Source organism: Scyliorhinus torazame, chromosome 16 (genome assembly GCF_047496885.1).
Source record: "Scyliorhinus torazame isolate Kashiwa2021f chromosome 16, sScyTor2.1, whole genome shotgun sequence".
Lineage (NCBI taxonomy): Eukaryota > Metazoa > Chordata > Chondrichthyes > Carcharhiniformes > Scyliorhinidae > Scyliorhinus > Scyliorhinus torazame.
This window is the reverse complement of record NC_092722.1, coordinates 5,786,827-5,796,121: the sequence shown is the minus strand read 5'-3', so window position 1 is coordinate 5,796,121 and position 9,295 is coordinate 5,786,827. Positions and strand designations below refer to the sequence as shown.

Here is a 9,295-nt window from a genome sequence, read left to right as displayed (position 1 = left end):
AGGTGCGAGTGATTAAAGACAAAGACACCATGGCGTCCCGCGGTTCCGGCTTTATCACTTTCGAGAACCCCGAGGACGCCAGCGACGCGATGGAGGCGATGAACGGAAAATACCTGGACGGGCAGCAGATCCGGGTGGAACACGGCGAGAAAAAGTCGGGCAGCTACGGTGAAAGCCGGGGCGGCGGCTACGGACGCGGGCGAGGAGGCTGTGGCTACGGCCCTCGGCAGTATGAAAACCGGGGCGACGCCTACCTCCGGGGCCGGGGCTATGGAGGTCGCTGCTCCTACAACCAGCGACATTGAGTCTTTGGCCTTGTTCTGAGATCCAACTCCTCCCTTTCCATTTAAATTTTTTTTTTTGTTCAGGGGAGAGATGGAGGTCCGTTAATTTCCCAGCCTCGTGTTTTCCCAGCTAGATTATAATTGGTCAACTTGTCCGCCGTCCATGTACCAGAGTGAGAGGCTGGCGGCTGCTGCTCCATCTCTGCTTCCACCCGGCGGTGGCAGCTTTCTGACCCACACTCCACAAATCGACACCGCTACTGTTCGGCCCAGGGTCTCACCTATTGTGACCACTAAAATCCAATCACCTAGTTTGCATCGAAGACTTTTTTCTCTTTGTATTCGATTTGAAGGAAATTGTGTCGGAATGTATATTAGCTAGCCGGCCACCAAGCAGCCCCCATTCCAATAATCAGAGTTGCTTTCGTTTGGTTTTTTTTTTCCGAAATAAAAAAACATGGTCCTTTTATGTAAGCAAACTTCAAAATCCCACCCCCTCAAGGCGCTAATAGTTCATCGTATTTTTGTGCAAAGCTGTATTGGTGGGAAGTTAATAACACGTTTTTTTTACATTAAAACATTAAAAATTACGAATTGAAAAAAAAAAGAGCAAGGTTGCTTAAAGTTCTAACGAGCGTCCGGAGAAATGGGCTAAAGCAAAAGTGCTAATTTGGAGTAACTGAAGTCACACTTAAAAAAAAAAAAAAAAAATTTTTTTATTAAGGTTTTCACAGAATATCAATAACAAAATGAAAAAGGAACCCAACGGGGTTAAATACAAAACACAGTCAAAAAACAACCCTCCATACCCCCCTCACCCCTGTACATAAATAATAAATTAACACCCCAACTTAACACAAAGCCAACATAGCAAATATATACACCCCCTCAGACCCCCAGTGTAAATAAACATAAATAAAGTAACCCCCCCGAGCTGCTGCTGCTGACCATTGTCTACCGTTCTGCCAGGAAGTCTAAGAATGGTTGCCACCGCCTGAAGAACCCTTGTACCGACCCTCTCAAGGCAAATTTCACCCTTTCCAACTTAATAAACCCCGCCACCAGGATTCCACGCTTGGGGGCCTTGCATCCTTCCACTGAAGAATCCTTCACCGGGCTACCAGGGACGCAAAGGCCAGAATACCGGCCTCTTTCACCTCTTGCACTCCCGGCTCCTCTGCAACGCCAAATATTGCGAGCCCCCAGCCCGGTTTGACCCTGGATCCTACCACCCTCGACACCGTCCTCGCTACGCCCTTCCAAAATTCCTCCAGCGCTGGGCATGCCCAGAACATATGGGTGTGGTTTGCTGGGCTCCCTGAGCACCTAACACACCTGTCCTCATCCCCAAAAAACCGGCTCATCCTTGACCCGATCACGTGTGCCCTGTGCAGCACCTTAAACTGTATGAGGCTGAGCCTCGCGCACGAAGATGAAGAGTTCACCCTCCCTAAGGCATCTGCCCACGTCCCTTCCTCGATCTCCTCTCCCAACTCCTCCTCCCACTTACCTTTCACCCCCCCCACCGAGGCCTCCTCCTCCTCCTGCATCATCTGGTGAGTTTCCGAGATCTTTCTCCCCCCCCCCTCCCCCGGAGAGCACCCTATCCTGTACTGTGTGTGGCAGCAGCCGCGGGAATTCCACCACCTGCCGCCTGGCAAATGCCCTTACCTGTAAGTACCTGAAGGTGTTCCCCGGGGGGGAGCCCATACATCTCCTCCAACTCGCCCAGGCTCGCGAATTTCCCGTCCACAAACCGGTCTCCCAATCTTCGTATCCCTGCCCTGTGCCACCCCGAAAACCCGCCATCTGTCCTCCCTGGGATGAACCGGTGGTTCCCCCGTATTGGGGTCCACACCGAGGCCCCAACTTACCCCCTGTGCCACCTCCACTGCCCCCGAAGTCACATTTCTAGTTGACAAGCTCTCATCGCATGGTATTGAACATGACGAGGACAAAATCCAAGCAATTCTCAACATGCCAAAATCACACACCATGAAAGCCACCTTAAGGTATGATCAATTTTATGGGGAAATTCATTCCAAACCTGTCAGCAAAAACAACACGTCCACGTGATCTGCACAAGACAGCGTATTTCACTTGGACTGAGCAACATGAGCAAGAGTGGAAGAATCTCAGGACTTCACTGACCACCACGCCAGGTCTCTCATTTGTTGACCCTCTAAACTGATTTAAGTGTCAACAAACGCATCCAAAGATGGTCTGGGAGTGTTTGTCTACAACTCGAGCATGACGATTAGAAACCAGTCGTGTATGCATCACGATCCATGACGACAGCAGAGCAGAGTTACGCTCAAATCGAAAAAGAATGCCTGGGTTTAGTTGTAGGCTTGGAGAAATGTGCATGGTCTTCCAACTTTCACAGTTGAGACAGATCATCATCCTTTGGTTAACATCATCAAAATAAATGTCAACCCGATGTTTCCGCGCATTCAGAGGTTGATGATGAAGTTACAACGCTATGACATCAATCTCATCTGCACGCCAGGCAAATACTTGCTCTTAGTAGATGCATTATCGAGAGCGCCGATGCAAAGTATTAGTAGTGAAATTGCTGAAGATGAATGGCGAGCTGGTGACTCTGTTTACTGGCCAGTTATAACGCAGGATATTGACAGGATGGTCAGTTGTTGTGACACATGCCAAACGCATCGTTGCAAGCAAACGAGAACCTGTGCAAATATCTGATTTACCTGTGGCACCATGGCAGAAAGTAGCTATTGATCTCTTTCACCTACGAGGGAAAGATTATTTAATGATCATAGACTATCTTTCAAACTATCCCGAAATGGCTCTACTGTCAAGCATTTCGGCAAGCGGTGTAATACCAAGTCAATCTTTGCTTGACATGGAATTTCGCAAGTCGTCGTGAGTGACAACGGTCCTTGTTTTAGCTGTAAAGAGTGGCAACACTGTGCAGTCACATATGATGTTAATCACATCACGTCAAGTCCGTTGCACCTTCAAGCCAATGGAAAAGCCGGAAAAGGTGTACATATCGTTAAGCAATTGTTGAAGAAATCAATGGACAGCCAATCTGATCCATATCTTGCACTATTGAGTAACAGAGCATCACCATTGTCACATGGTGGATCACCATAAGAGTTACTCATGAGCAGAAGGTTGCATACTACACTTCCATACTTAACAAAGAAGGAGGGGAATGCAGTGGTACTGCATGAAATGCTAAACATTAAAACCAAACAAAAGCAGTTCTATGATAGGGCGGTATTCTCCCCTACCCGGCGGGGGCGGGGGGTCCCAGCAGGACGGGGGATCCCAGCGGGACGGAGTGGTGTGAACCACTCCGGCGTCGGGCCGCCCCAAAGATGCGGGATCCTCCGCACCTTCGGGCTGGGCCCGCCCCGGCGTGCTTTGCGCCCCGCCGGCCGGCGGGAAAGGGGCTTGGCGCCACACCAGCCGGGGCCGAAGGGATTCCGTCAGCCAGCGCAGGTCCACGCTTGCGCGGGAGCGTCAGGGTCTGCTGACGTCATCCCCGGGCATGCGCACATGGAGTCACTTCCGCACCGGGAATGGCGGATGACCACGGCCTCCGGTGAGGAAGGAATAGAGTGCCCCCACGGCACAGGCCTGCCCGCGGATCGGTGGCCGCCGATCGCGGGCCAGGCCACTCGTGGGGGCACATCCCGGGACCAGATCCCCCCGCGACCCCCCAATAACCCAGGTCCCGCCGGTAAGGGACCAATTCCAATTTACGGCAGCGGGACTGGCTACAGGCGGGTGGGACTTTGGCCCATCGCGGGCCGGAGAATTCGGGTGGCCCCGGGGCCCATTGAGTCGCGCCGGACCCCGCCATTCTCCGAGGCGGGCAGCGCGATTCATGCCACGCCGGTTTTTGGGGTGGAGAATTCGGAGGCCGGCGGGGGTCGGAGAATCCCGCCCATTGTGTCTAGAACTTCACCACCTCGGAGTAGTGATGACATTGTGAGAGTAGAAGATTCAGGCAATTGGTCGAGAAAAGCTTGTACTTGAAGAAGTAGCACCTCGTTCCTACAATGTACAGACAGAGGAATGGTTGGATTTAAGAAGAAATCATCACACGCTCTTGAAACCAGAGAGAACTTTAATAACAATGTGATGGATGACGAATCTCAATCAGAATCAACGCAAGCTGCAGTGTCAGATAGTTCGGCCGTTCCTAAGCATGGGAACGTCATGGAGAACATTGAATCTACAAGCTCTCAACAGCAAGGTCAAACTGAGAAGATCAGAGTCAGGAGAAAACTTGATTAACTCAATTCGTAGATTTGGACTATTTGTACATACTATGCCTTATATACATAAATATATGCATATATTTGTTAAGCCAGTTTTAAAAATTAAAAAGAAATAATACTGTTAGACTCACAGGCTCATGCTACCACATATAAATATACTGATGATCATGTATTAATTTATTCCTTCAAAGGAAAGGGGATGTAGTGATATCATGGTTGTGTTGTAATTCATCGACTGACCACTAGGAGTCTCATTGTAGAGAAGTGAATGTTAGAGTCAGGTGACCCCTCAGACTGGCTGGAGGAATCTGAAGAGAGAGGTTGCTTGTGCATGATCGAATTGTTATTCATCTTTTTTGTATATAGTTTTAGCTACTAATGTTGTAATATAAATCAGGCCATCCTACAAAAACGTTGCACTCCAGTTTCCTCCCAAATGCCCTGCTCCATAAGCCTGATCCGCCCCTGCCCATTGTTAACATCGAATCCCCTTCCCCCCCCTCCCAAGAACCCCCCCCCCCTACAAAAACATCCCCCAACATCCATCCCTTCCCCTCCCCCCCTCGCTCGCCTCGTAGGCCCATTGAAGCCTGCTATCCAGGCTCCAACGTCCGCAGCCCTCCTCTCACCTCACCCCCGTTCACTAACTGACTTTAGTTAGCTAACGTGGGTGGCTCCCCCCGCCAAGACCTCTCTCCCCCTTCCACCCAGTCCCAGAGAAAGAAACACCAAAACAAACCCAACAATCCAACCCCTACAATTCACTAACATAACATTTAACCGTCGCAACACAGAACGCCATTAACTTGAACTCTGTAACAATGCAAAGAGAAGTAAATTTCAATACAAATCAGTAAAAAGAAAGTTGTAACATTTATACATTTTCCAGCCGCTCAAACACAGTCCACAGTCTCTCTTCCAGTTCCGCTCTTCACGTCTGTCCCAAGCCTTCTGCCCTCACGAACGCCTCAGCCGCCTCCGCTGTCTCAAAATAAAAGTCTTTGGCTTTATATGTTACTCTCAACTTCGCCGGGTACACCACATCAAATCACACCCCCTTCTTGTACAAAGCCGCCTTCACTCGCCCAAACGCCGCTCGTCTTTTTGCCAACTCCACCGTCAAGTCCTGGTAGATCCGAACCGCAGTACCATCCCACAGCACCTCACGCTCCTGCTTCACCCAGCTTAATACCTTCTCCTTATGGAAGCAAATAATTACTGCCCTTGGCGGCTCGTTCACTTTGGGCTTCGGCCTTAATGACCGATGAGCTGGGTCTAGCTCGTACAGGGTGGGGCTCTCACCCTCCCCCATCAGCTCCGCCAACTTCTTAGCGAAGTATTGCGTTGGCCTTGGGCCCTCTGTCCCTTCGGGCAAGCCCACAATTCTCAAATTGTGCCGCCTTGAGCGGTTTTCCAAGTCTTCCAGCTTTGCTCGGAGTCCTCTGTTAACCTCCACCACCCTCCGCAGCTCGTCCCCCATCGAGGTGACCTGGTCGCTGTGTCGTGACACGGCCTCCTTCATCTTCTCGCCCTGCTCTCTCACCTCGGCCGATGCCTTTGTCACCTCCACCCTCATCGGCCTGATTGCCTCCTCCACCAATGACCTCAACACGACTGCCGTCTCTTTCCTCAAGGCCTCCATGTGCCTTTTCCAGCTCCACCGCCATCACCTCGGTCCTCTTCATTGCAGTGTTAATGTAAGCCTACTTGTAACACTAATAAAGATTATTATTATTGTGCCAAACCATGAGGTTACAGATCTTGGTTGAGTACAATTCTGCTGCTGGTAACCAACAGCACCTCAAGGATGCCCAATTCTGAACTGTTAAATCTGTTCTAAGTCTTTCCCATTAATCATGACTGGTGAGGGTGTGGTTAAGTAGGCATTTCACTCTTGATGGTTTTCTTGTCACCCTACGAAGGCCCCTCGGTAGAAATCCCCTTCAGACCTTGCCAGCTCGGTCAATAGTGTTGCGACTGAGCGACTCTTGGTGATGGGCATTGAAGTCCCACAATCAGAGTACATTCAGTGACCTTACAATCATATAGTACAGAAGAGGCCCTTCAGCCCATCAAGCCTGCACCGACAAAAACAACTCAAACTATACTAATCCCACTTCTCGACACTTGGCACCTTCATTGCTGCTTCCAGGCAACGTTCAACATGGATGTGGTGTTTGTCCCCTTTACGGGGTGACCTGCCAAGAGTCACATGCCCTGGGTAATCAATCTGGACCAGGCTGAAGATCACTCTGGCAAGCGCCGGTTTCTATATCAGTTCGATCCAGGACACTGACTCACAGCCATTAGGCTGTAGCTATACATGGCCGAAAGACGTGCTTGTTAGGTGAATTGGACATTCTACATTCTCCCTCAGTGTACCCGAACAGGCACCGGAGTGTGGCAACTAGGGGATTTTCACAGTAACTTCATTGCAGTGTTCATAGAATCATAGAATTAACAGTGCGGAAGGAGGCCATTCAGCCCATTGAGTCTGCACCAGCCCTTGGAAAGAGCACCCTACTTAAGCTCACACCTCCACCCTATCGCCATAACCCAGTAACCCCACCTAACCTTTTTTTGTTTGGACACTAAGAGCAATTTATCATGGCCAATTCACCTAACCTGCACATCTTTGGACTGTGGGAGGAAACCGGAGCACCCGGAGGAAACCCACGCAGATACGAGGAGAACGTGCAGATTCCACACAGACAGTGACCCAGGGGGGAATCGAACCTGGGACCCTGGAGCTGTGAAGCAACTGTGCTAACCACTATGCTACCGTGCTACCCCTACTTGTGACAATAATAAAGATTATTATTATATGTTCAAAAAAAATGTTGCAGTTGTTATTTACCTAACTGGTGAATGGGAAATATTACAACGGAGGAGCACGAATACACCAGCTGAGGAATATTATCACGAGCAGACATTTCTGATGTATTTTAAACTTTAGGAAAATAAAATATTAAAAATTCACAAAAGATAGTTCGGTAGAGGTTGCAGTTTTGGAAGGTATTGGAAGAAATCTTGGTGAGTTGTTTATGGTGGTGATGGAGGGAGTTTGTGGGGGTGGAGGGAGGGTGATGGAGAGAGTGTGTTTGTGGGGGTGATGGAGGGAGTGTGTTTGTGGGGGTGATGGAGGGAGGAAGAGTGTGTTTGTGGGGGTGGAGGGAGGGTGATGGAGAGAGTGTGTGTTTGTGGGGGTGATGGAGGGAGTGTGTGTTTGTGGTGATGGAGTGAGTGTGGTGAAGGGAGTGTGTGTTTGTGGTGATGGAGGTAGGGCGATGGAGAGAGTGTGTGTTTGTGGGGGTGGAGGGAGGGTGATGGAGGGAGTGTGTGTTTGTGCTGATGTGTGGTGGAGGGAGGGTGGGGGTGGAGGGAGAGTGATGGAGGAGTGTTTGTTTGTGTGGGTGGAGGGAGCGTGATGGAGGGAGTGTGATGGAGGGAGTGTGATGAAGGGAGTGTGTGTTTGTGGTGATGGAGTGAATGGTGGAGGGAGTGTGTGTTGTGATGGAGTGAGTGTGGTGGAGTGTGTGTGGGTGGACTAGGGTGATGGAGGGCGTGTGTGTTTGTGGTGATGGAGTGGGTGTAGTGGAGGGAGTGTGTTTGTGGTGATGGAGTGAGTGTGGTGGAGGGAGGGTGATGGGGGGAGTGTGTGTTTGTGGGGGTGGAGGGAGGGTGATCGAGGGAGTGTGTGTTTGTGGGGGTGGAGGGAGGGTGATGGAGGGAGGGTGATGGAGGGAGTGTGTTTGTGGGGGTGGAGGGAGGGTGATGGAGGGAGTGTGTGTTTGTGGAGGTGGAGGGAGGGTGATGGAGGGAGTGTGTTTGTAGTGATGGAGCGAGTGTGGTGGAGGGAGTGTGTGTTTGTGGGGGTGGAGGGAGGGTGATGGAGGGTGTGTGTTTGTGGGGTGGAGGGAGGGTGTGTTTGTGGGGGTGGAGGGAGGGTGATGGAGGGAGGGAGTGTCTGGAGGGAGGGTGATGGAGGGAGTTGTGTTTGTGGGGGTGCAGGGAGGGTGATGGAGGGAGTGTGTTTGTGGGGGTAGAAGGAGGGTGATGGGGGAGTGTGTTTGTGGGGGTGGAGGAAGGGTGATGGAGGGAGTGTGTTTGTGGGGGTGGAGGGAGGGTGATGGAGGGAGTGTGTGGGGGTGGAGGGAGGGTGATGGAGGGAGTGTGTTTGTGGGGGTGGAGGGAGGGTGATGGAGGGAATGTGTTTGTGGGGGTGGAGGGAGGGTGATGGGGGAAGTGTGTTTGTGGGGGTGGAGGGAGGGTGATGGAGGGAGTGTGTTTGTGGGGGTGGAGGGAGGGTGATGGAGGGAGTGTGTTTCTGGGGGTGGAGGGAGGGTGATGGAGGGAGTGTGGGGGTGGAGGGGGGGTGATGGAGGGAGTGTGTTTGTGGGGGTGGGTGATGGAGGGAGAGTGTGGGGGTGGAGGGAGGGTGATGGAGGGAGTGTGTGTTTGTGGTGGTGGAGGGAGTGTGTTAGTGGGGGTGGAGGGAGGGTGATGGAGGGAGTGTGTGTTTGTGGTGGTGGAGGGAGTGTGTGGGGGTGGAGGGAGGGCGATGGAGGGAGAGTGTGTTTGTGGGGGCGGAGGGAGGGCGATGGAGGGAGTGTGTGTTTGTGGGGGTGGAGGGAGGGCGATGGAGGGAGTGTGTGTTTGTGGGGGTGGAGGGAGGGCGATGGAGGGAGAGTGTTTGTGGGGGTGGAGGGAGAGCGATGGAGGGAGAGTGTATTTGTGGGGGTGGAGCGAGTG

At 51.6% G+C, this 9,295-nt stretch overlaps 1 protein-coding gene and 1 pseudogene across 6 annotated transcripts in view; both read left to right on the top strand.

Annotated features, from left to right (window-relative positions):
• LOC140392550 (RNA-binding protein 3-like) overlaps nt 1-1,107 on the top strand; it is a 2,034-nt pseudogene extending 927 nt beyond the window's left edge.
• The window catches only part of LOC140392551 (tumor necrosis factor receptor superfamily member 5-like), a 161,833-nt gene that overhangs the window by 130,717 nt on the left and 21,821 nt on the right, over nt 1-9,295 (top strand). The gene's annotated exons all lie outside the window — the stretch shown is intronic.